Below are 26,338 nucleotides of genomic sequence, written 5' to 3' on the forward strand. Positions count from 1 at the left end.
CTAATGTCACAACACAGTGTTGGCGCAATTTGCTTTCTGCATAAGAGAAGTGACCACCAAATGTAACTGATTCCCAACTGTGTAATTTTCTCATATGTACGATTGTTTCATGCACATTCAATGAGTGCCTACAGCGCAACGAAATCAGTAAGAATTGGTTGTTTTTAAAACCAATTCTTACTTGGTTGTAGTAAGTAACCATTCGTTACTGTTAGATGTGGAGGGGCTAGGTGTTACTAATCACCTGTCTAAAGCCCAGATAATCCAGTAACTGGGCTTCACACCAACTCTTTTCTCTCTTCTCTCAAGCCCACCTGGGGAAGGAATAGTTATTCTGGACTGAATTGATTTTAGACCAGACTTGCCTGTTGCTGCATAATCAAGGGTGCAGATTGTGGCGCTTGTCACAAAGGAGTCTTTCAGCACCTACCAGTTCGCTATTAAACTCAAACTAGAGACATGGTGCAAGAAGTGGCTCACTCCTTCCAGAAGGCTTCCAAGCTCAGGAGACACAAGATGAACTCACCTTTGTTCTGATTACTGCACAGTGGCAGTGTTCCCTCATTTAAAAGTGTTGCATGAAGTCATGTTGCCCACAGCATGCCTGTACAGCCCCCCTCATCCCTCCAAATGTCAAAACTGTAATCCTGTTAACATACATCTATGTCAAAGGTTAATTTTCGTTTCACCAATTCTTAGGATAAACAGATACTGGTTTTGACTTCCACAGAATCAAAACAATTAGGATCTGTGGTATGATAACAGATGAAACAATGTCTCTCTCTTTTCTTTTTTTTTTTAACTGTGTTTATGTACTTGAGCCAATGGAAAAAAAAAATGCATAATTACATTATAAATTGTATTTCAGTGACCGTAAACAAATACAAATGTTTTTAATTTGAATTCCTAAATTCTAATTTATCTGATGTTTCTTGTAGTGTTAACTGGTTAAAGGTTAATTATATGTAAACAATTGCCTCATTTAAGTGTTCATGATAAATACTGTAATGCTCAATTCTCACTTTGCAGAATAGCCCAACTTGACTTTCTTTACTATAGACATGGTCAATAAATTATTTTAACGTGCTATCAAATTACTAAAGGTGGACAGAATGACATTAAATATCACCTTTTTGCTGAATAATTGATAGTGTTATTTTCTCCTGCTGTAAAGCACACAGAACCTTCTCAGTGTCTCTCCTAACAGGTAACAGGAGCAGTATCACCGTGTCAGGTCTATACATTAGGACTTTGCAGCAGCTAATGACAGCGAGCTGAGTGAGACACATTCATTAACACATACTGTGTATACCACTGGTGAGCTACAAACAAGGCTCCTCACATTACTCACTGCAGCTTTGGCTTACACACAAGTATTAGAAGGTTTTCTTAGGAAATATTAGTTGTAGTATTAATATTAGTTGATTTCGAAAAGTGTAAAATGTTGTGAAATCGAGCCGTAAGCCTGTAACTGATCACATGTAAATAAGGCTACACTACGTACATCTAGGCCCTTATTCTAGTTCACTCGCAAAGGCAAATTCCTTCTTAAATGGACAAATTCATGTGAACTTGTGCAGAGAGAATTAGATTTGGGTTGGGTTTTTACTGCAAAGTGAGATCTATATTTCAGTGTAGAAATAAAGCAGTCCGTATTTACCCTGCACAGAAACCAAATAACTCACCCAAATCTAATTCTCTCTCCACATGTTACATCTGCCCCCCTGCAGTGCACCTGGTTTTGTCCATTTGAGAAGGAATTTGCCTTTGCGAGTTAACCAGAATAAGGGCCCAAGTGTCCCAGGCTTCATGGCGCCTGTCCTCCAAGTATGATCCAGCACTACCTCAGCAGCCAACATCATTGTATCCTGCCTGGCAAAGGGCAGATAGAATGTTTGTTAGGAGAGTGGACGTATACTAGTCATACCTGAGACATCATCATCTAGGAATATACACAACAATTTATATGCGCTTAGTAGGCATTCACACAGTTGTGAACAATCTGATGTCTTTGTTCCCTTTTGCAGACGCTACTTTTAGTGACCGAAGAACATGCACTTAGGGGTACATTTTATAAAACTTCTAAAAGTGATGTTGCCCATAGCAACTAAACAGATAATGTCTATCATTTCTCTATTGCATCCTAATAAATGATGGACAGAATCTGATTTACATCACTTTATATGATCTTTAGTAGCGTTATAAATGTTCCCCTAAGTTGCAAAAGTTTTATCAACAGAGTTTTTGAATAAGTGCAGAAATTAGAGCAGACATATGGTATGGTTGCGGAATAAATGCCCTTATTTATCCTAATAGACCTGTGATGTAGCCAGGGGGTGCAGTCCTCAAAGTTCTTTGTATGGTGGCAGAAACACAAATATGCTCTTTGTAGTGTGTGTCCCACAAATGTTCAGTGTATTGTTCAGTATGATGGTCCCCAAAATGCTCTGTGGTACCGCCTGGCACCTCTGAGGCCTGCCTGCCTCCTCCTCTCTGCTGCTGCTAAATTGCCCTCACAAAATGATGCATCCTTAAACACTGTCTCTAATGAGGCCGTTTTTTTGGTGCCATTTCCAGTCGTACAGAGAGGTACTGCCCCTCACCGCGGTTGCCCCAACCCTGCCACCGATTAATTCAGGGTTAGGAGCAAATAAAAATGGATCAACTTGACATGAACATGTTGCACTGCAGGTAGGCATAGCTCCCAACATTTTCGTTTCAGAAAAGCGGCATGGCCTATGCCATAAGGGGCGTGCCCTTGCAGGGATGTGGCAGCCACAGGCCATGCCCCCATTTCCCATCACTAGGCAGCATGGCCAGCAGGTTACACATCGCTGGCCATGCCCCCAGCCTCTCTATATAGACTATTCCCCACTCAACAGGGCCGGTTAGGGGGGACTAGCAACTGCCCCCTACCACAGGACACTGCTGACCCTGTGCCGGACAGTTGGAAGGTATGGGTAGGGCAGTCTAAAAATGTACAGATATTTGGGAGGGGTGTGTCCTATCTTAATTCTAAATGTCAGGACCAACACAAAGCTGCCTAGTACACATTTGTTAACTGTACAATCCTAAAGTCTGTATTGTGTATGTATGCAATAAATAAAAGCATTTGCACCCCTTGCATTGCAACATTATTAGTTCCAGCAGCATATTGATGTTCTTTTGCTCCTTTATAATGTATTGCTAACTCTGTATTTTTATTTTTACATCTGCTACACCTCTTCTCTTCCTGTTATTTGTGCTTTGGAATCATTGTTATAAAACATTAGGCGAATATATGTGGCAGTTCATTAGTTTCCGCTTTATTATGTTAATCAACTAAAGGACAAAGTTTCTTAAATACCATTATTAATGTGTAATTCTAGCACAATCTCTTTTTCTTATTCTTTCCATTTAAGTAGATTATAAATACTGTATTTATATTTTAGAATAAGATTATACCAGGGTTGCCTACCCTACCGGAACGGCCGGGAGGGTCCCGAATATAGGGTCCCCCTCCCGGCCTCCCAGAAAGGTGGGCAACCCTCCCGGTTTCTGGGGGACACCCCCCCTGTTTGCGGCCACCTTCCCCTGTACCGCGCCATTTACAGAACGGGATATGTCGATGAGGGGGCGGGGCTAAAGTGACAGAATCGTGTCATCTTAGCCCCACCCCGCCATGGTGATGGGCAAACCGGGTCATTTCCATAATGGGGGAGGGGCTTAATGACGTTGTGCTCAAGCCCCGCCCCGACCTGGATAATACTTAAAATTTAGGCACCATGACTTATTATTTAGTTACCTTTCCCCACACAACCTACAGTTGCTGAATAATACATCGCTCGTGCATAGGCTTATGTGTACAGTCTGTGAATGATTTTGTTTACCTACATGTCAGGTCTGTCCTGCAGCATGGCAGATATACAGTATCTTGTAGACATCGGTATAACAGCCTGTCTGCATGAGATCTCAATGCCTGCTGAAGGCGCACGATGAAAAAAACACATAATGGGCTTTGTAGCAGCAATACCATATGTAGATATATAGACATTTTGGTGCCCTGTGTTAGAAAACTAATTGGTACCCCCCCCCCCCCCCCCCACACACACACACACACACACACACAGACACCAAAACCAGTGATAGGCTAACTTTACACCGTTAATCCTATTACACATGATTGCCACACACCGTAGTGCCCATAACACATTGTCACACACCATAATTCCTATTACATGTTATAACCCACTGTAATGTCTATTACACATTATGCCATTATTACATATTATAACACACACCATAATGCCTAATACATATATCACACACAGTAATGCCGGTTATATATTATGCCACATAAGTGGCGCTTACCTACATGCTCATTGCCAGGAGTTACATGCTCGTTGCCTGGGGTTTCTTGCTCAAATACAGGGGTCACATGCTGCTTACTAGGGGTTTCATGCTCATTGCCACGGAGTTACCATTAAATGCTTATATGGTAAAGGTAGATAGCAGTTTTGGCAGTACTGGGGCAAGGAGGGGGTTAGGGTCAGGCAATATATATATATATATATATATATATATATATATATATATATATATATATAATGATGTCTTTTAATTTGTGTGGTTTAGATAAGCATATTTAATTGCTTTTAAAATAAGCAGTTTATCTATTATAACTCTGCTTTCCCTGGTGGTCTAGGGTGAAAGCACTCAGCAAGTGTTTATTACCAGACAACCTCCCCCCTTTCCCAGCAGTTTTGGGGTTGGTGGCAGCCAGCCCAGTACACCTACCCTGGGCAGTGAAGAGAAAGCAGGGCTGTCCATGCTGCAGCTCCAGGCGGGTCCTGCACATGTCACACAGGCATCGCAAAGCACAGCAACATTGCAGTTGCCCCAGCGGTGTCCAGGCTATTGCTGGAAATAATGGTAATTGGGACACTCGCGGTGGAGAAGACCCAATTAAGCGGTAGTCAGCTCTGCGTTGTTACTGTGCTTCCGGCACCGCTGTCTGTATGACAGGCGCAGTACAGGAGGCACTGTGTCCCGGCAGAAGTACAGTGGTAGTGCAGGGAGAGGCTTGAGTGCCTCTTCAGTCCGGTGCCTCCCTGCACCGCAAGAGCCGCTGAGTGGATAGCGCCGGCCCTGTCACTGTATTGGATTTACATAAAGGGCATGTCATGGCATAATTTATATGATTGCTACTACTGTCTGATGTCACGTGAATAGTGGAAACTGCTTTGTGGTGTAATGTGAATCGGTACTGTTCTGTGGCTATGCCCTTGTTTTCCCATAAAGCCACACCCATTTATTTGTGGGGAGAGGGGCACACCAGTTCTCTTCGGCACAGGGCAAAAACATGTCCAGTTACTGAATTGATTGGTTTTGCCAGCTTTTGACATTAGAGAGCATGCAAATAAATGTAGGTCTGTGCAGGTCCAGATGCCCCCCCTCATCTGCCTGTAATTTTTTGTGCCCTCTCTCATTTGTATGTCCAATATTGTGCCTCGCTGATCTGTATTGTTCTCCCCCACCTTTGTGTACCCTTTATTGTTCCCCCACCTCCCTCTGCATATCCTGTATTGTGCTCCCCCCCAACTATTTATCATGTTACCTGCTTTTCCACCCTCTCCTATATGATCTATTTTTATGTTCCATACTGCCCCCCCCCCCACACACACAAAAAAACAACCTGTATATCCAATATAATCCTGTACCAGCCACATCCACTAGGCAGGGCCGGCAACAGAAATCTTGGGGCCCGGAACACTGATATCTTTGAGGCCCCCCAACACTGAACGTGGATTGTTATTACATTGCATATTGAATGTATTTTTTTATTAATAGAAATAAACAGATAATTAATATTCACAATGCAATATAATAGGGAAGGGCAGATGGGAGGGCACAGCATTGTGCATTGTGTGGTTTGGTGTGTTGTGTCATTAAACTCATTAGTACGGGTAGCCAGACAGGTGATTAGGCAGTCATGCTTACAGACCCTGAGTTCCTCAAAGCTTTGGGGCCCCTCAACTGGTCGGGGCCCGGTACGAGTGTCCTCTTTGACCCCCCTGTCGCCTGCCCTGCCACTAGGGCCTTATTCTAGTTCACTCTTTCTGACAAAATCCTTCTTAGATGGACAAAACCATGTGCACTGCAGGGGGGTAGATGTAACTTGTGCAGAGAGAATTAGATTTGGGTGGGGTTTTACTTCAAAGTGAAATCTATATTGCAGTGTAAAAATAAAGCAGCCAGTATTTACCCTGCGCAGAAATAAAATAACTCACCCAAATATAGTTCTCTCTGCATATTTTACATCTGCCCCCCTGCAGTGCACATGGTTTTGTCCATCTAAGAAGGATTTTGTCAGAAAGAGTGAACTAGAATAAGGCCCTAAATGCATAACAGCATGTGGAGGGGACAGGCCTGCACAGAACATCCTCAGGACCCAGGTACCAAACGCACAAAAAAAGGCCTTGCATTGTGTAGTAAATTGATGTTCAATAATGATAAAAGAATTGATTAAAAACATTTACAATACATTTTTTGTATAAATTTGCATATACCTGAATCTCTCCTCTTGGGGCCACCTCATCCAAACATAAGTGTGATCTTCTGGTATACACTCCAAACACACAGCAGCCAGGAAAACAGCACACCAGCCCGTGTAATCTAACAATGGCTAGTTTAAATGTGCAGTACATAAGTGGGAGACCTGGTCACTCACAGCTCTGCATAGCAAAGCGGCAGTAAATAGATGCTCTGCGCATGTGCATAGCATCTGTTCATGGTAGACAGAGAGGCTGGGGGCATGCCAACAGCTCCGAGCATTGGCCATGCCCCCTAATGATAAAGATGGGAGGTGTGGCTCATGATAGCGTCGTTCTCATGAAGCCACGCCCTTTTTGGGACATTCACAGAAGTCCAAATCTCAAAATATGTATATTGGGAAGTACTGACGGTCAGGACCAAGTATAAGAAGATTGTTGTGAGGAAACTTCAGTTCTTTATCTTATCAGCTTTTGTCACCATTTTCTATAAACTAATAATCTACTGTCACTGGGCAGTATTCAATGAGGAAAATTTGCCGTGTTTTATGGCGAATTTCTGCTTTTTTCGCCTTGGTCGGAGAATTTTGGTCTCAAAAAGCGAACAACCTTATTCAATGTGATATTTTCACCATCGGCGAACAGTGAATAATGGATGGTTCTCCATCTGATACTCGCTGCCAATCGCCGTGTCTTGTCAATAGGATTTTGCATTGAGATTCGCCGTCACTCGCAATGAGTGTATTCAATGAGAAGACAGAGAATAAATTTATAGCTTAATTTCTCCGTGCCTCTCCGTGTATCACTCGCCATCTTTTCATGGTGAAGTAGAATGTTAACTTTTAAAATAATGTTGTTGTTTTTTTAAATTTGGTGTCAAAAAATCAGGAATTTTATTCTGAGAAGGGGCATGCTATTTTTATTCATGTGCTTACAGCACATGAGTATATATTTAATTAAAAAAATATATATATTTTTTACACATAGCAGCCAGCAGGGGGCCGGGAGCCGAGAGCCCCTCATTAGATATTCATATATTCACTTCTCTCGATCATTACATATCCACGATCGGGTGCAGTGAATACCCGGTCCCCTGTTGGCTCTCCCGGGGGGCAGCCTGTGCTGCCTGGCTCCCGGGGAGCCCACTCCCCCCCCCCCCCCCCACATACGTTCTGGGGCAGGCAGGGAGACTTCCATCTCCCTGCCTGCCGCCGTCCTCCGGCTCCCTGTGGCGTCCGCCGCAGGGGTTCACATTCGCGGTCAGGGGGCAGCGAGCCCCTGCCTCATTGAATAGGGGGATAGCAGGGGGACAGCGAGGCTCCAGAACACGGCGACTGTGCAGCGAATCCTAAACAGGATTCGCTGCATGCCGTGAATATGTTCATTGAATACTGCCCACTGTATCTGCACAGCAGAGCTCTCACTTTTAGCATTGAATGTATTTCAGGACGACATGCTGTCATCCTGCTTTGACCTGCATATGCGACATTGATGAAAAAAAAAGAGCACATGCATACAGTACATTATGTCAGAATTACTGTATTGTGATATGATGAAATACAAGCTAGTACTATTCTTTTTTTTTTTAACTTCAATAAATTTTTATTGTAGTATATTTAGAATATGGGGTACAGAAATTAGAAAAGGGGAGACAATATCAGGGGGGGGGAATAGGGGGGGGTAGCAGACAAGTAGAAAATCAAACACTTCGCTTCGCAGAGCGAACAATGTAGTACAGGTATAACATATATACATGGTGCATGAGCATTCGGTTATCCAATTAATCTTTGCTGAGCATAGTATCAATCTTACAGGTTAGGGGGGAGAAGGTAGTGTCCACCGGATGCTGTCCCTATCCTGGCTCTTCAGGCTCGTTTAAGCTAAACTGGCGGGGGGTCTGATGTGGATGCGCGGGGGAAGAATCTAGCTCCCTCACCCTCTGTCACATATGTGTGCCATAGTAGCCAACGGTGGGAGGTAGGAGAGGATGGTGGCATGTGGAAGGGGGGGCCGCTCTCCATCATGAAGTGGTGGTTCGTCTTCAGGATCACCTGTAGGAGGGATGGAGGGGTAGGCTGCTTCCATTGTTGAGCTAGGTTAGCTCGCGCGGCTATGAATATATGCCCCATAACCAGTCTCCTCTCGATTGGGATCTCATGGGGGTAGACATGGAGTAAGGCTATGGATGGGTCGGGGGTGACTGTGGTTTTGAGTACTGAGGAGATTAGCTCAAATACCTTCGTCCAATATTTAAGGATTAGGGGGCAAGTCCAGAAAATATGAAATATGTTCCCTACTTGACCACACAGCCTCCAGCATTTGTTAGAGCTTGATGGCCAAAAGGAATGTAGACGCTCTGGAGTCATGTAGATTCTGTTTATGAGCTTGATATGCATTTCTGTGTGGTTCAAGCAGCGGGACATATCAAAGGAGGTGAGAAAAATTTGGCGCCATTGTACTGGGGAGAACGTTCGCCCTAGGTCGGCCTCCCATTTCGTATGTGCGGAGGTTTTCAAGAAGGAGTGGGGGGTTATTAGGGTCTTATACCAGAAGGAGATGTCACGTTTAGTATGGGGGGTGAAGGGTCTGGAGAAAATGGGCTGGAGTGTGGGCTGTGGGGGGGGGGGTAGTTTTGATATGTTGGTTCTCCACCAGTGAGCTAGTTGGATGTAGTGTAGGTATTCTGAAGCGGGGATCTGGAAGCTATTTTGTAGGGAGGTGAAAGAAAGGAGAGCGTGTGAGTCCAAAATATCCCCTAGAGTATTAATGCCTCGGGTTTTCCAAGAGTTTAGGTTAAGGTTTGGAATCAGTTTTGCTACAGTCTTTATGGAAACATTGGGTAGGTTATTTGTAGTGGTGGCTAAGGTGGATAGGAGCTGATCCCAGGCTTGTAGGGATGCTTTGGTGGACGGGAGAAGGAGAGGTTGGTTCGGTCTGAGCTGACGAGGGATTCTAATTAGGTCGGCTAGGGGTATGTTAGGGGACAGGGTTTGCTCAATAGCAACCCAGCTAGTAGGGGAGTCGGATATGGAGTAGTTTTTGATGGGGGCCAGAAGGGTCACCCACTGGTAGAGGAGCAGATCTGGGAGATCCAGGCCAACAAATGCTCTGGGTAGGCACATTTTGGCACGAGCAATCTTTGGGGGTCTGGATGTCCAGATGTATTTTGTCATAATAGACTAGCTCAGCCGGAGGGCTTTCTGAGGGAAGTTGTAGGGGATAGTCCTAAACAGATACATCAGTTTTGGTAGGAGGGACATTTTGAAAGCCGCCATGCGACCCATCCAAGAGATATCAAATGCAGTCCAGGAATTGGAAATGGCAGTTAGGGTCGAGAGCAGGGGGGTAAGGTTAATGTCAAAGACTTTGGATGTGGTGAAGGGAATATTGATTCCCAGATATTTTATGGACTCCTTTTGCCAGTTATATTGGTATAATGATCGTAGTTGGGAGATGGATGCGGAGAGGTTGATCGGGAGTGCATCTGTCTTGGTGGTATTCAGTTTGTAGTATGAGGCCTTACTATATGTGTCTAGAATATCGTGGAGGTGTGGGAGTGTAGAGACGGGGTTGGTTATAAAAAGCAGGACGTCATCTGCAAAGAGACTTAATGTATGACGATCTAGGCCTACCTTTAAGCCGCCTATCCTGTTGTCGTTACGTATGGTAATGGCCAAGGGTTCGATTGAGAGAACAAAGATAAGCGGGGAGAGGGGGCAGCTTTGCCTGGTGCCATTTGTGATATTGAAGGCATCTGAGAGGAAGCCGTTGCTGAGCACCCGGGCCGAGGGGGAGCTGTAGAGAGTCATTATAGATGTGAGGATACGATCTTTGAAGCCAAAGCGACACAGAACCTCCTGCATGTAGTGCCAGTTCAGTCTATCGAATGGTTTTTCTGCATCTAGAGATAACAAGAGGAGGTCCTGTTCACCGGAGAGGGAGTCGATTAAATCGAATACCCGTCTGGTGTTGTCGGAGGCCTGTCTTCCCGGGACAAACCCGGTCTGGTCAGGGTGCACCAGCAACGGTAGTATCTTGTTGATACGTAGGGCCATCAGCTTGGCGAATAATTTAATGTCGCAATTCAATAATGCTATGGGGCGGTAGTTCTGGCAGAGGGATGGGTCTTTTCCCGGTTTAGGTATGGTCACAATGCGGGCTTCCAATAGTTCTGGAGGGGCAGATCCTAAAGAGGACAGCTCATTAAAGAGGTCTGTTAGTGTTGGGGTTAATAAATCCTTGAATGTTATGTAGAAGTCAGTTATGAATCCGTCTGGGGCTTTGTTGCGTGGGAGGGATTTAATAGCTGTTTGAATTTCCGCTTGTGACCAGGGGGTATTGAGGGCTGCTAACTGTTCTGGGTTAAGAGTAGGAAATTGTATCTTATCCAGGAATGTCGAGATCGAGTCAGCAGATGGTTGGGGGGTAGAAGAGTCGGAGGACGGGTTATATAGTTTTGAGTAATATTGGGCAAATTGGTTCGCAATGTCTTTAGGGTTAATGACTTTGGTGTTGTTAGGGGTGGTAATGTGTTTAATCTTGTTTCTGGCTTGTTGGGCTCTCAATTTTCTGGCTAGCATTCTACCTGATCTGTTACTGAACAAATAAAATTTGTGGCGCATTCTATTCAATGCCAGTTGGGTGCGGGCTAGGAGGAATTTCTGGATCTGACTAGGATGAATTTCTGGATCTGACTACGTATACTGGAGATCTCTTTTTTGAGATCTCTGGAGGGGGTTGTTTTATTCTGAGCTTCTAGTGCACTCAATCTGGCTTCTAATTCCTGTTGGGTCTTAGCAGAACGTCGTTTGAGAGAGGCGCCCGCTTGGATTGCGGCGCCCCTGGTAACTGCTTTTAGCTCGCACCAGTGGTTTGTGATGGAAGTATCTTGGGGGGAGTTGGTAGATAGGTAGGCGTTAATGGAGGTTAGTATAGTAGTTTTAGAGGTGGGGTCTTTAAGGAGGTGGGGGAAAAGCCTCCAAGGTCTCGAAGGGGTTCTGGGAGAGCGGATATTCCATTGCCAGGTGACCGGGGCATGGTCCGACCATGTAATGGGTAAGATGTCAACCTCTTTTGTGTGCTGCAGGGTCCATTTGTCACAGAGTATATAGTCTATCCTGGAGTACGAGTTATGAACTGGGGAATAGAAGGTATATTCGCGACCAGAGGGGTTTTTGGATCTCCATATGTCATAGAGGTCAAACTCCAGGAGGAGATTTCGAAAAGCTAAGGACGGGCCTGAGGTATGTGAGGGAGATGGGGAAGGTACACGTGATTTGTCAAGTTTTGGGTCAAGGGCTAGGTTGAAGTCACCCAATAGAATCACGGGGCCTTTTGAGTTTTTTTGCATTAAGAGGAAAAGTTTGCGCAGAAAGGGGACCTGATTGGAATTAGTTGCGTATAAGCAGACAACAGTGATCTGCCTATCCTCCAGCAGACCTGTTAGAATAATATATCTACCATTTTTGTCTTGGGTCTGGGATTGTAGTACAAAGGGGGTATGTTTGCTAAACAAGATGGCAACACCATTCCGTTTGGTTTGGCCATTGGCATAATAGGCTGTGGGGTAGTTTGCATCCTTAAACATCGGAGGGTTGGAAGAGTTGAAGTGTGTCTCCTGTATAGCAACCACATCAGCCTTTTGTTTATGGAAGTAGGACAGGGCCAGTCATCTTTTATTAGGGGAGTTCAATCCCTTCACATTTAAGGACATAAAATTAGGCATTATGTATTAGGGGGGGTTTCGGTGGGGGGCTGCAGCTCAGCAAGTGGGGGGGTCCTGCCCCAGAGGCTGACAGCTACATTGTCCGCTAAGAGCCAGGTGGGGAGAGTAGGGGTGTGTGTGGGGCAGGGGATGAGAGGGGGGGCATTAAGGGCAAATGGGGAACAGGGAGGGGGGAAACAAAAAGGTCCGGTATATTGGACCTGCATGACTACTGCAGGGGTGGGGGGAGAGAAAGAGGGGTCGTGCAGTAGTATGTGCAACATCGGGGTGGTGGCTTGGTTCGCACAGTGGAGAGCCGCCACTCACATATAAACAGAATAATACCTGTAAAGAGGTAAGTTAACAGTGTAACGTAATGAACATAACTAAACTTATGAACTGATCTTATTGTCTATCAAAATATAACCACAGTTCTAACATGGCAACCACCTAGTTGTCAAACATCCTGCATGCAAGATAACCAATATGAGGTAATACTTAACAGACAGATCCCATCCCGGTGGAGGGGAACTCAGGAATGTAGGCAACCGGTTCACAAACAGGTTCAAGCAATCTTCGAGACCCGGGGGGGGGGTACTCAGGTAGTGGACCAGTCCTGGTGCAGGGTCTGTGGGCGTTTTGATTCCTGGGAGTTGGTGACCGAGATATCCCAGTCCATCAGGAGTTTAACCCCAGCATCCAGGGATGATATGATGTAGGTGGAGTCGTCGTGGTACACTATCAATTTGACCGGGAATCCCCACCGGTACCGGATTTCGTGGTTGCGGAGTGCTGTTGTAACGGGGGCAAGTGCTCTTCTGTTGGCTACCGTCGCGGGAGAGAGGTCTTGGAAGATCTGTAGGCCGCCTAGGGTATCTGCGAGCTTGGACTCTCGAGCCGCCTTCAGGATGCGTTCTTTGACAGTGAAAAAGTGCACACGGAGGAGTGTATCCCTCGGAAGGTCAGAGGAGACTGTTTTTGGTCGTGGGAGGCGGTGTATACGGTCTATTAGGAGGTCTTTAGGGTCTGTGGAGGGGAGGAGTTTGCGGAACAGGGTGGTGGCGTAATCTTCTAATTCTGTGTTAGCCACTGAATCAGGAATGCCTCTGATTTTTATATTGTTGCGTCTGGACCTGTCTTCCAAATCTGCCATCTTGGATTTGAATTGGTCGAGATCACGTTGTTGGCTATCATAGGACGATATCAGGTCATTGTGCGACGCTACTAGCTCATCAATTTTTCGCTCCAGGTGGTCTGTTCTGTCCCCTATAGCTACAAGTTCCGTCTTGACCTCTCGAATGGCCGACTTCAGATCTTTGGTCAGCTCTGCTTGGAATGCAGAAAAGACCCGACAAAGGGATTTCATTGTCACTGGTGCATCAGAGTCAACATCTACCCCAGCGAACCCTGATGTTGATGGTGCTTCGCTTGGCTCACCCCGGGAGTGGGAGGCCAGGGCGGAGGGGCTATGCTGGGCTGTAGAGGGCAGGGGAGATTTTTTTGGGGGGAGAGGTATTTTGGAGGGGACCACATGTTTAACCCTTTTAGCGGGAATGGTGAAGGCGAGGAGCACTCGTAAGAGATATGATAGTCTCAAAGTAATTGGTACCGGAGGGGGAGATAGCAGTGGAGGATTACTGGATCATGATCACCTCAGGTCGGGTAGATTGAGTGAGTGGCAGCAAGCAGGTTGTTTCTTCACATCTGAGGCTGCAGTTAGGGAGTCTGGAATACACACAGGTGGTTCTCCTTAGGGTCTGGAGGGCTAGGGAGAGTGAGCAGCAGAGTGGTGAAACGCTGCTAGGGGTCTGGGGTGTCTGCAAGCTTATGCAGAGGGGGGGATATAGTGCTGGTCAGCAGCAGGGCCGGTTTGGGGCAATGGTGAGCTGTTTGCTAGGAGAGCAGGAGGCCAGGGGGTATCCCCGAGGCCCAGTGTGATGGGGAAGGAGGAGGTAGAGCCCCAGGATGTGACCCTGACTGGGGTGCTTCTCCTTTTCTGGGAGATGCCCGTTGGTAGCTGGGTGGCCCACGGCCTAGTGGCGGGTAGGAGCTGCTGGGGGCTGCCCAGAGGGTATTCACTGTGGCTGGGGTGTGGAGAACGGTCGGATCAGGGACCTGGGTGGAGGCTGCTGTGCCTCTCTGTGCTGCCCGGTAATGGCGGCGTCTCCGGCCTTGTGACGCACGCTGGGTTTTGAGGGGCGGGTAGGTCACAGTAGGGAGTCCGTGCCGCTGCAGGGGCTGTCTGGGGTCCGGGGCTGGCAAGCGGCGGTGTCCGGGAGCACTCACGAGTCCGCTGTGGAGGCCTCGGGATCGCGCGTCGGCTTCCGGTCCGAAATTGAGCTCCCGGCTCCGGCCTCGCGTCCAGGCCGCAACCTGCAGAAGCGCTTAGAAGCGCTTCCCGGCTCCGCGACCGGGGCTGCGAGCGACCGGAGCTCCGGGGGGAGGCAGGAGAGGGTCTGTAGGCTGGATTGGGGTAATTTTGCTGGGGTGATGAGGCGCTTTATCGGCTTTGGAGCAGGAGCCGTCCTCAGATGCGTCTGCTCAGCATGGCCACCAAGCCACGCCCCCCGCTAGTACTATTCTTATGTTTTAACTACACCAATATCAGAACATCTATCTACCTGTAAACACTGGATTTTCCTTGAGATTTAATTAATATAGCTAAAGGAGGCATGTGTGAGCTTGCCTGCCTTCAACTCTGCCAAGTGTTTCTTCTGTTTTTTTTTTTTTTAACACAGGATTTTATTTTCACATTGTTGACAAATATTCTCCATGTTGCATAGCAGCCTAGTGTATGGGAATGTTTTAGAGGATTTAGGGCTATATTTAGAAAACAAATGCTGTAATACTTTGAAATATACCTCATGTTATTTTGGCATATTTCGAAACTATTACTGCACTATTTAAATTGAACTTTATTCTGGGACTGACCCTGCGGTAAGAGTCTGTTCCCGCAGATAAACTTTGCTTCTCTGCGTTCATATACACATCCGCTTTTCTCCCATTCATTAATAAAAGCTAGTCTAGACTGCCTTTAGATGCCCGAATTCAGGTCAGGGGCTGATGTCAGGCACCTGCCCCAAGCAGTCATCAACATACCTGTGTTTGTAGGGGTACGCCCAGTGTTTCTATGGGCGTGGAAAATTTATTTGTAAGCACGCCCATTAAATGCTGGGAGGTACCCTGCGTCCGCTCTGTGCCCGCCCCACCTGAAGCAAACGCCCAGGTGAGGGTGATGCTCACAAAAGGCGTTCACTCTAGGGCAGCGATTCCCAAACTTTTTATAATCACAGCGCCCTAGAGCATCAAAATGTTTCAAGGAACCTCTTGGCCAAATGTTTCGTATTGAGAATATCAGAACAAAATATATAAATTTAAGTACATTGTGTTTATGTATCACAATTATGTGGTGAGGGATAGGGTTTGCTTCTGTTTGTCTACATGTATTATGATTGGCAGCTACCAGCACAGGTTTTGCCTGTTACATTGACCTTAAATAATAGGAATTGATCCTAGTCCACCAACCCACAGCACCCCTGCAAGTGTCCTGAGGCACCCTTGCAAGTGTCCTGAGGCACCCCTGCAAATGTCATGAGGCACCCCTGCAAGTGTACTGAAGCACCCCTACAAGTGTCCTGAGGCACCCCTGCAAGTGTCCTGGGGCACCCCTCTACCGAGGAAATAATATTGAGGCTCAGCAAAATCAAAACAAATAAATCACCTGGGCCAGATGGGATTCATCCTAGGGTACTAATGGAATTAAGGGAAGAATTAGCTTCCCTTCTACATTATATCTTTGATAATTCACTATCATCAGGAAAGGTACCAAAAGACTGGAAAATAGCAGAGGTAGTGCCATTATTCAAAAAATTACAGACCTGTTAGTTTAACATCAATAGTGGGTAAACTATTTGAAGGATTTTTAAGAGATGATATCCAGCAATATTTATACCTTCATAGTTTACTCAGTACTAACCAACATGGGTTCGTGAAAAATCGTTCATGCCAAACTAATCTACTTGGTTTCTATGAAGAAGTTAGCAAGGACCTTGATAATGGAAACGCTGTAGATGTGATTTTCCTAGATTTTGCTAAAGCCTTTGACACCGTACTAAACAAGAGGTTGATAAATAAAGTGGAGGACCTGGATTTAGGGGCAAATATCTGTAGATGGGTAGGGAACTGGCTGTGTAATAGAGAACAAAAAGTGATCGTGAACAGTGCCGTTTCAAATATGATACCAGTACTAAGTGGAGTGCCACAGGGTTCGGTTCTAGGGCACATTTTATTTAACATTTTTATTAACGATATTGGATGGGGTTACTCAGCAATGTATCCATCTTTGCTGACGATACAAAACTGAGCAGAGTTATTAAATCATCAGAAGATGTCACCACGCTTCAAAATGATCTTGACAATCTAGATGAGTGGTCAAAAAAGTGGAAGATGAGGTTCAATGTGGACAAATGGAAGGTCATGCACTTTGGGAAACATAACAAGTGTGCTAGTGATAACCTAAGCGGGGATGAATTGGGTAATTCAGTACTCGAAAAGGATCTAGGAGTCCAAATAGACAACAAACTAGGGTGTAGTGCTCAATGTAATGAAGCAACAAAAAACTCTAGCATGTATTAAAAGGGGCATGGAAACTAGGGACTCAAAAGTAATTATGCCTCTGTACAAATCATTGGTTAGACTGCACCTCGAATACGGAGTACAATTCTGGGCCCCACACTATAAAAAGGATTAGAATTAGAAAAAATCCAAAGAAGAGCAACAAAGCTTATTAGGGGAATGGAGAATTTAACCCTTTCCCGACGGGGCGTTTTTTGTTAACTTTTTTTTTTTTTCCTCCTTGCGTTCAAATAAGCGTAACTTTTTTAATTTTCCGGCTATATAGACAGATGAGGGCATTTTTTTTTGCGGGACAAGTTGTACTTTTTAATGGTACCATTTACTATACCGTATAATATTCTGGGGAATCAGTCTCCACAATTCCACAATTTTGCGCTGGTTACGGTTTTTTGGGAGTTCATAGTTCGTTTAAAATGATGGGTTATCTTTATTCTATGGGTCGTTACGATTCCGGTGATACCAAACTTATATAGTTTTCGTTACGTTTTACCACTAAAAAAAAAAAAATAGAAAATTTTACGGTTTTTCTAATTTGCGTCGCGTCGCCATGTTCTGCGGCTTATAACTTTTTTATTTTTCCACCTACGGACCTGGGTGAGGGCTCATTTTTTGCGGGCTAAAGTGTACTTTTTAATTAATACCATTATGGGATATGTGCGACTTTCTGATCTCTTTTAGTTACATTTTTTTGGGTAGGCGATGCGACCAAAAAACGTAGTTTTGGAGTTGGGAATTTTTTTCCGTTTACGCCTTTAACCGTGCGGGATAACTAATGTTATATTTTAATAGATCGGACTTTTAGGAACGCGGCGATACCAAATATGTTTATTTTTTTTATTTTTTATTTATTTTTATTTGTGAAATGGGGAAAGGGGGGTGATTTGAACTTTTAATATTTTTTTTTTATATATATTTAAAAAAAATTTTTTTTTTTTTTTTACTTTTACTACAAGGCCCCCTAGTGTACTTGACCACTAGGGGGCGCGATCGCCTGTACTAGGTTCAGCCATAGAGCTCTATGGCTGAACATAGTGATTTTCAGCACTTCCTATTACATCCTGCCTCAGGCAGGATGTAATAGGAATGCTGACATGGCCAGCACAGGGGTCTACATTAGACCCCTGGCTGCCATGGCAACCGATCGGCACCCTCCGATCTCGCCGCGGGGGGCCCCGATCGGCGCCGGAGGGGGGCGCCCCCCCTCCGATCAGCTATTTAAGCACTGCGGGCGCTTTGCCCGCGGTGCTTAAAGGGTTAAACGGCCACGATCGGCGAACTCGCCGCTCGTGGCCGTGAGAGCAGGTACCTGGCTGTAATATACAGCCATTACCTGCTCTCTTTCAAGCCAGCTCACTCCGTGAGCTGGCTTGATTCCCCCGCAACCGACATATGACGTACATGTACGTCATATGTCGGGAAGGGGTTAAGCTATGAGGAAAGATTAAGCAATCTTGGACTATTTATACTAGAGAAGAGATGTTTAAGGGGGATATGCTCAATATGTATAAATACATTAGGGGCCAATATAAGGAACTGCCAAACACCCTTTTTTTGCTAGACAGGAATCTAGGACGTGAGGGCATGAGTTTAGATTAGAATAAAAAAGATTTTGTTCATCTAGAACAGTGTTTTTCAACCAGTGTGCCTTGAGCTGTTCTCAAGTGTGCCCCCAGATCTAGAGATGCCCAAACCCGATTACAGCCACCACCAGTTCAACTGTTATTTACTGGTCTCTTCTTTTCATGTAAAGGGCCAATGTATTTTATTTTTGTTACCTGTGGGGACCAGTGTGATTGTTTTTAATGTGGGAGCCAATATGTTTTTTTTTTTTCCTATGGGGGCCAATGTGTTTTTCTGTGGGGATTTCATGGTGTGCCTTGGCAATTTTAAAGTCTTATTTAGTGTGCCGCAAGGTAAAAAGGTTGAAAATCACTGATCTAGAAGAAAAAATTTCTTTACATTCAGAACAGTCAAACTTTGGAACTCTCTTCCTTAAGAAGTGTTGTCGGCAGACACTATAAATACATTTAAAATAAGAACCAGGGGGGGTTTTATTCAAAGCGCTAAGGGATATACACTACAGCTGCTGTCCCAAGGAAATTACTCAATCCCCATAAACCAGACCAGAGAATTCAATTTAAGCATTTCTGGGAGGGTCAGATGAGTCTCCTGCAAGAAGACAACCTCCACCTCTAATTTGTGCAGGTAGAGCAGTATCTTTTAATGTTTAGAGGGAATATGGAAGCCACCAACATTCAGTGTCAAAATCTTCGTCAGGCATTTTGCACTAAAAGAAGACAAAGAAACAGTCATTATCTCTGTGGATATATCGCATAGAGAAGGAATAAATCATGAGTGCTATCCTCAACATTGGAGACAAGACAATACATGTAAGGGAAAGACATGAAGGGAAAAGTAGGAGGGGTAAAAGTAAGTGGGGGAAACCAGGGAGTTGGGTCGGCCATCTTAAAAGTTATGAGCATTGTGATACAAATGTGTAGCATTGCGATGGACATCACAACCAAACTCCCCGATGCCCCAAACCAACAACAAATGAGCAAAAAAATAAGAGGACCTCCAGTATCCCAGCGGCAGAATGGGCCTCTGGGTACCGTGGCCACCAGTCAAAGCAGCGTAAGTGCGTCAACACAAGGCTCGCCCCAGCCTTTAAACAGTTGTCAGAGTCCATGTACTATCCTGCGGGTCAAATAATGCCCGTCAGGGTTAGCCATGGCCTCCGAGAATAACAAATTTAACACGCATAGTTTAACCATAACGATACTTAGCACCTAGAATAGGTCAATAAGAAAGGAAGAGGCTATGGGGAAGGCCACACATTAAGGCAAGTTGAGTATAATCCTGCTTTCAAACGTTTATCTATAAACCTGAGAATGAGTCGGCAGCTCACTTCCGTATAGGAGCTGACGTCAGGGTAAAGACTATTTTCAGCCGTTGCGATCCAAATAAGTAGGGGGACCGGTCAAGTCTCTCCAAAGACGGGGAGGGAGATGCAAAAAATAGACATAGTTCCTTCGGCTGAGCAAGTTGGGGTTGGGGGGGGGGGGGGGTTACTCGATCAGTCCAGCATGTTGTAGATTGAGGGAAGTCCATACATGTGGTAAAGGTTGGGCTTGGTGGTTAAATGGCACTTGGGATAGTATGCCAATCTGGCATATAGACATTTCTGTGTGTGTGGGAGGGGTAATATGCCAGTAATAGGTGTCATCCCCTGTTCAGCCAACGAAAAGAAGTCTGGAAGTGATCGACAAGGGGTCCAAATCAGGGTTGATCAATGGGGTCCGGGCCCGCGGGGGAGAAGGTGGCTTGGGCTAGTTCTACTAAGTAGCCCTCAGCATCTTGGACTGTGCTGAATTCCTTAAAAGACGTTCCCATAAAGATACGTAGATCAGCGGGGTAAAGGAGGGCAAATTTGGTGTGGTTTTTCACTAACCGGGTACACAGGGGGGAGCATTATTTTCTGGCTCTGTAACTTCTGCCGATAAATCTTGGAAAATCAGCAGTTTATTGCCATTCCATTGCAGGGATCTATTGCGACAGAATGTCGCCCAGATTGCCTCCTTGTGTTGGTAATTGAGGCATTTAAAAATCACTGCCCTGGGTCTGTTTGCTGCATTATCTCTGGGTTGGCCCAGTCGATGGGCTCTCTTGACTACCATTCCCACGCAGGTGTCCTCTATCTGGAGTAGCGCCGGCAGGGTTGTGATTAAAAAGGAGTACAGGTCTGGGCCTTTAAGGGTTTCTGGCAGGCCAATAATACGTAGATTGTTCCTTCTCGAACAATTTTCCAAATCGTCGAGTTTAAGCTGCAGAGCATATGTAGTTTTCAGTAAAGTGTCATTTGAGGCTCTAAGGGAGTGTATGTCCTGGAAAGCCTCACCCATGTGGGCCTCATTAGCATTGACTCTCTAAAGCCCCGTACACACGGGGGAGATATATTGCTCAGCCATATATTGCTGAGCAATATATGGCTGAGCAATATATTGCTCAGTTTCTCCTTTTCATCAGCGACCAGAGATGGTCGGCGATGAAAAATAAACTGCCGGGGGAGCCCTGCAGTGGAAATCAGCTGGTCACAGGAGCATGTTCCTGCGACCAGCGATCACTTCAGGGGTAAAAATGGGAGCGCGCATCCGGCGATATATCGCCGGTGCACACTCCCATCGCGGGCAATATGGTCGCTTAGCGACCATATTTCCCGCAATATTACACAAAATCGCCCCTGTGTGTACGCAGCATTAGAGATTTGCTTCAGTTGGGATTTAATGTCCTGGACTGACTGCTGCAATTTAGCAGCATGGGCATCTAGGATAGGGTTGATAGTATCCTGAATGGCTCTGACCATATCAGCATAAGTCAGGGGCGCATTCTGTGGTTGGGGAGGTTGCGGGCTGTGCGGGGAGAAAAGCTCTGTGTGTGTGTGTAAAGTGAGGTGTCGCAGACACACTTACTGGCACCAGTCGTGGCGTGGAAATGGGAGCCGGAGTCTGGGCTGGGATGGCCTTCTGTGATGTCTCTTGCTGCGTGTGCCGGGCGCCATCTTGGAAATGCCTCATGAGGAGTGCGGGAGCTCGCATTGCGGCTTCCCAGCGGGTGGATACGCCAGGAGCTTGTCCATCGGGTGCCGGTGGTTGGGCTCTCCCTCACCCTGTATTCTGGAGCTGGGAGATGCAGGTAACGAGCGGCGTGTGGCGCTGGCTGGGACGGTGCGGAGCTCAGCACTCTGCTGCCGTTCCCATGAAACCCGGAACCGGAAGTGGCGAGTTTGCCATTTTACGTTTCATTTTTTTTTTTTGAGAACCTATAATATAATACACATAATATAAACATTTAAGAAAATATCTTGCTAATGAGAATTACATATTTAATGTTTAAAAAATTATTGAATTAACAATTTAGGGACCCAAGAACGTTGTTTCAATAATTGTATGGAGTCCAGTGTGCTGCAGAGACAAGAGATTTGGGCCTTGAGATCAATTCTATCCTGAAGTCTGCATTCCAGTAAATGTAAAGCAAGTCAGGCATTTTCTAAGTGCTTTTGTCAAGTGCAATGAAGCATTTAACTCTCTCATTGCTGCAGTTATAACGTGTGGTGGGGAACATGAACATTGTGTGTAGAGCATTGTGGTTGTTTGCATACAATATGAAATATTTATGTTTATAACTGTAGTAGGCCCAAACTGTAATTCAAATTTTACTTAGCTTTTGGCATGCTGTAGCAGATGACTAGAAGTTCTATGTGGCTTTCTGTTAAATATATGTGTTGTATTTGATGGTAACAATGATGCATAGGACATTTTTCAAGAAAAAAAAACCCATTATGGGACAGATTTATTAAGCTCGGTGAAGTGATAAAGGGCCTTATTCTGGTTGGAGCGGCCAAACGTGCGTACGTTCGCTATTAACGTACGCTAGCCGCACGCGGCCGTTGGGGTTAAGTCCACCCACAACTCAGCCGCATACGTACGGGCATAAACAACGTAGAAGGGGAGTGGCGTACAAATGAGCGTACGCCAACGTACACGGACGGGCCAGCCCTTACACTCCGTCAACTGGCGTACAACTGATCGTACGCCGCCGTTTACGGACGTCTCTCGTCCGTCTTCCCACCGCCTTCTTGCGGAGATCTGAGCGTACGCCAGCTTGCACGGACGGGTCCCTATTGTTTTCAATAGAAAACTCAGCTTATGTCACCGCTCGTGAGAGTGAGCGTACGTCCGTGTACGCTGACATACCCTTCATATATATGGACCTGCAAATTTTGCCTTTCAACTATAATTATGAAAATTAATTAATTGATTGAATTAATTAATGTGCAAAATAGTGGTCATGGGCTTAAAACATTGCTGAAACATCCTTTGTAGGTGTTAGATGTGGTTTATGTTATTGTATCCTAAATACAAAACATATGTTTGTATTAGAGTGAACACGTTGACACATGTCGACTTGTGTAGATTGAGTGTGCTACTGTGTAAAGTCTATGAAAGCACGTAGTGAATGTGTATAACTGTTTAACAAATACCTACCTTAGCATATATAAGCAGGTCTTAAAAAGATTCTTACCTTAAATTAAACAAACCTTTAAATGTAGAGAAGTATAGAAAGATAAGCTTCCAATGTGTTTGAGTGCTGTGTGTGGCTTGCAGGTAGTGAAATCATGGTTTGGACTTAATAGACTGCAGCATTGCTTATTACATTCAGGTGTATGTGTTTGAGTAGGAATCAGCGTTAATTAGCAAACTCAGGCGCACGCTGGCATGCGGTATCTGTAGGGGTGGTTTGAGATGGCGGTTGGCGGCCGCCTGTTTTGTGTCCGAAATGAACGGTGCCTTAGTCGATCGTGCGGTAGTAGCACCGCTCATTTTTGGTGCACACCCCCGTGTACGCCCATATTTACGCCCATTTTCCCTCATTATTTCGGCCGCTCCCCTCTTCACGCCCCTATCCCGCCCCCAATACCCGTACACTCGCGTACAGGTTTTTTCGCACGTAGAGACCCGTCCGTAAGCGTGGGTGAGTGGTCGCGCCTGCGCATTAGCGAATGTACGCATGCGCAGATCATAAAAAAACCCGGCCCGGCCGCTCCAACCAGAATAAGGCCCAAAGTGTCTGTTTTTTTATCACCGACCAATCAGCTTATAACTGAAGTTACAGGCTTGGTTTGAAAAATGACAGGTAGGAGCTGATTGGCCAGTGACACTTTATCACTTCTCCGAGCTTAATAAATCTACCCCTATATTCAGTACCGGGAATTCCCAAACTCCGTCCTCAAGGCACCTATATAGTCACACACACACACACACACACACCTAGAAATAAGGGGCAGATGTATGAAGCAGTGATAAGGGAGTAGTTGTGATAAAGTGCTTGGTACTTTTTCACTGACCAATCAGCTCCATATTAAACCCAGCCTGTAACTTAACAGTCAGGAGCTGATTGGCCGGTGATCAGTGGTGTAACTAGAATATTTGCGCCCGCAGCGCAGATCTTCTTCTGGCTCCGTCTCCTCCTGCAGTTCTAATGAAAAATTACCATCACAAAATGGCTGCCCCCTAATAGCAGACAGTTTTTAAGGATGCTAGAGGAGGCCCACGCCTCCTTTGCTTTGCTGCACTTTATGTGAGTGCTGGTTTTATGCTTTCATACTGAAACATGTGCTTCAATTACAGTAAATATAAACATGGCAGGGGCAAACGCAGGATTTTCAGAAGGGGGTTTCCAGAGGGGCGGAGCAAAGCACGAAGATGGACACTTAGGTGACCCAGTATATGCCGGGTCAGTTAAAGTATTATAGATAGACCAAATGTATATAGGGTTAAAAAATAATAATAATAATATATATAAATAATATAAATATATATATATATATATATATATATATATATATATATATATATATATATATATATATACACTTAACATCGGCACTCACCTTTCCTAGTTTTGGGGTGCCCTATGGCTTGTGACCACATTGTTTAAACAGACATTGGATGGGCTCTGCACACACTAAATTAACTGATAATAAATAGTGGAGATTTGGTTCATGAATTGATCAATGCATTTAAGCCTGCAGCCCCCGTCAAGGGACCCCACTGTTCTGCAGGTCCTACCACTATCGCTGAAAATGGCTGCAATACACATAGCTATCACATCAATGTTTGATACCAGGCATGCTATCAGGTCTGAAGCTCACAGCAGACTTTGCTTTTATAGGTGAGCAGCTACCAACACACCTGTCACTAATCATCTAGGGAAATGGCTAACACAAGCTATGGAATCTTAGTTAAAAACAGGGTGCATGAGAGAATGTGACCACAATAAGACTAATTAAAAAAAAATAATCTAATAAACAATATATACACTTAACATCGGCACTCACCTTTCCTAGTTTTGGGGTGCCCTATGGCTTGTGACCACATTGTTTAAACAGACATTGGATGGGCTCTGCACACACTAAATTAACTGATAATAAATAGTGGAGATTTGGTTCATGAATTGATCAATGCATTTAAGCCTGCAGCCCCCGTCAAGGGACCCCACTGTTCTGCAGGTCCTACCACTATCGCTGAAAATAGCTATGTGTATTGCAGCCATTTTCAGCGATAGTGGTAGGACCTGCAGAACAGTGGGGTCCCTTGACGGGGGCTGCAGGCTTAAATGCATTGATCAATTCATGAACCAAATCTCCATAGCAATGTATTGGGGCCCCTACCAATCCTCCAGCGGTAGGGGTGGGGGAAGGTTTGAAGTCCCGCTGGTGGTAGGGGGTATTATATCAACCACTCAGTATGTAGAGCCTGGATCAGTAATTTCCACTAATTACCCCTTTACTGGACAGATGGTGGGAGAAATGGGCATTGGGCTGAATGAAGGGGCTCTGATACATAACTTCCAGTGTGGTAGAGGATGTTTAATGTGCAGAGGAGGGGTGTATAGTGGAGTGGGCTTATTATTCATAATTTTCTGGTGGGAGGACAGCTTGCTTCACTGCAGATATCTCCAGTTCCCGGAAATAGATTTCTAAGATTTTAATGGAATGAAAAACTAGAGAATCCCACCTACCAAATGGTATTGGGGACTATGGGATCAGAGTTCAGGAGGCAGAGCAATCTGCCAACTAGAATATAAAACTACATACCAGGTGTGTGGAGCTAGAGCAGTAACCAGCTGCTGGAAGGATGATATCTCTGGTTCTGGTAACAGTAGAGACAAGATACTAGTATCCCTCAAAGGGGGAGAGTCCCAGCTTTTGGAATATACCCTCAGAAAAACTCTAAGTCAGACAGAACCTGAAATATCTGACTGGGAAGAGCAATTAACAGGCTTGGATGGGGACCACTGATTTGAAGTCAGATATCTCCGGTTCCCAAGGGCCGATTTTTAAAATTCTTGTACCTATGGAAAGAGGGTACCCTCAGCTTTCATCCTAGGGCCCTTAGACTCCTGAGGGGGGTTTCTGGGTACTCAGAAACCCCCCCTGCGTGCGCTACTGCATGGTTGAGGTAACTTACCTAGGTATTCCTCCTTACCAAAATCATACACCTCAGTAGTGGTTCATTTAGCATAATCCAGTCATCTAGTATTATTATTATTATTATTTTATTTATAAGGCGCCACAAGTGTTTCGCAGCGCCGTACAAAGGAACAATACACGTAGGCATAACATTGAATAAATAACAAAAATACAGTACAAATAAAGAGCGCCACAGATCAATACACATTACAGCTTAAATGTAAGTAGTGAGGACTCAATCAACATACAACTAGAGGCTTGATGCCAATGGTGGAGATGAGTATGCGGACAAAGATGGTCACTGAGTGTTGGTGTATAGAAGAGCTGTGAGTGAAATGTGAAGAGAAGTGGGCTTTGACAACAGGAGGGAAGAGGGCCCTACTCGGAGGAGCTTACAATCTAGTAGGTCAGTCTAGGTCAGGTGTCACTGAATTATTA

The sequence above is a fragment of the Crinia signifera genome, chromosome 4, assembly GCF_055691185.1.
Source record: "Crinia signifera chromosome 4, ASM5569118v1, whole genome shotgun sequence".
NCBI lineage: Eukaryota > Metazoa > Chordata > Amphibia > Anura > Myobatrachidae > Crinia > Crinia signifera.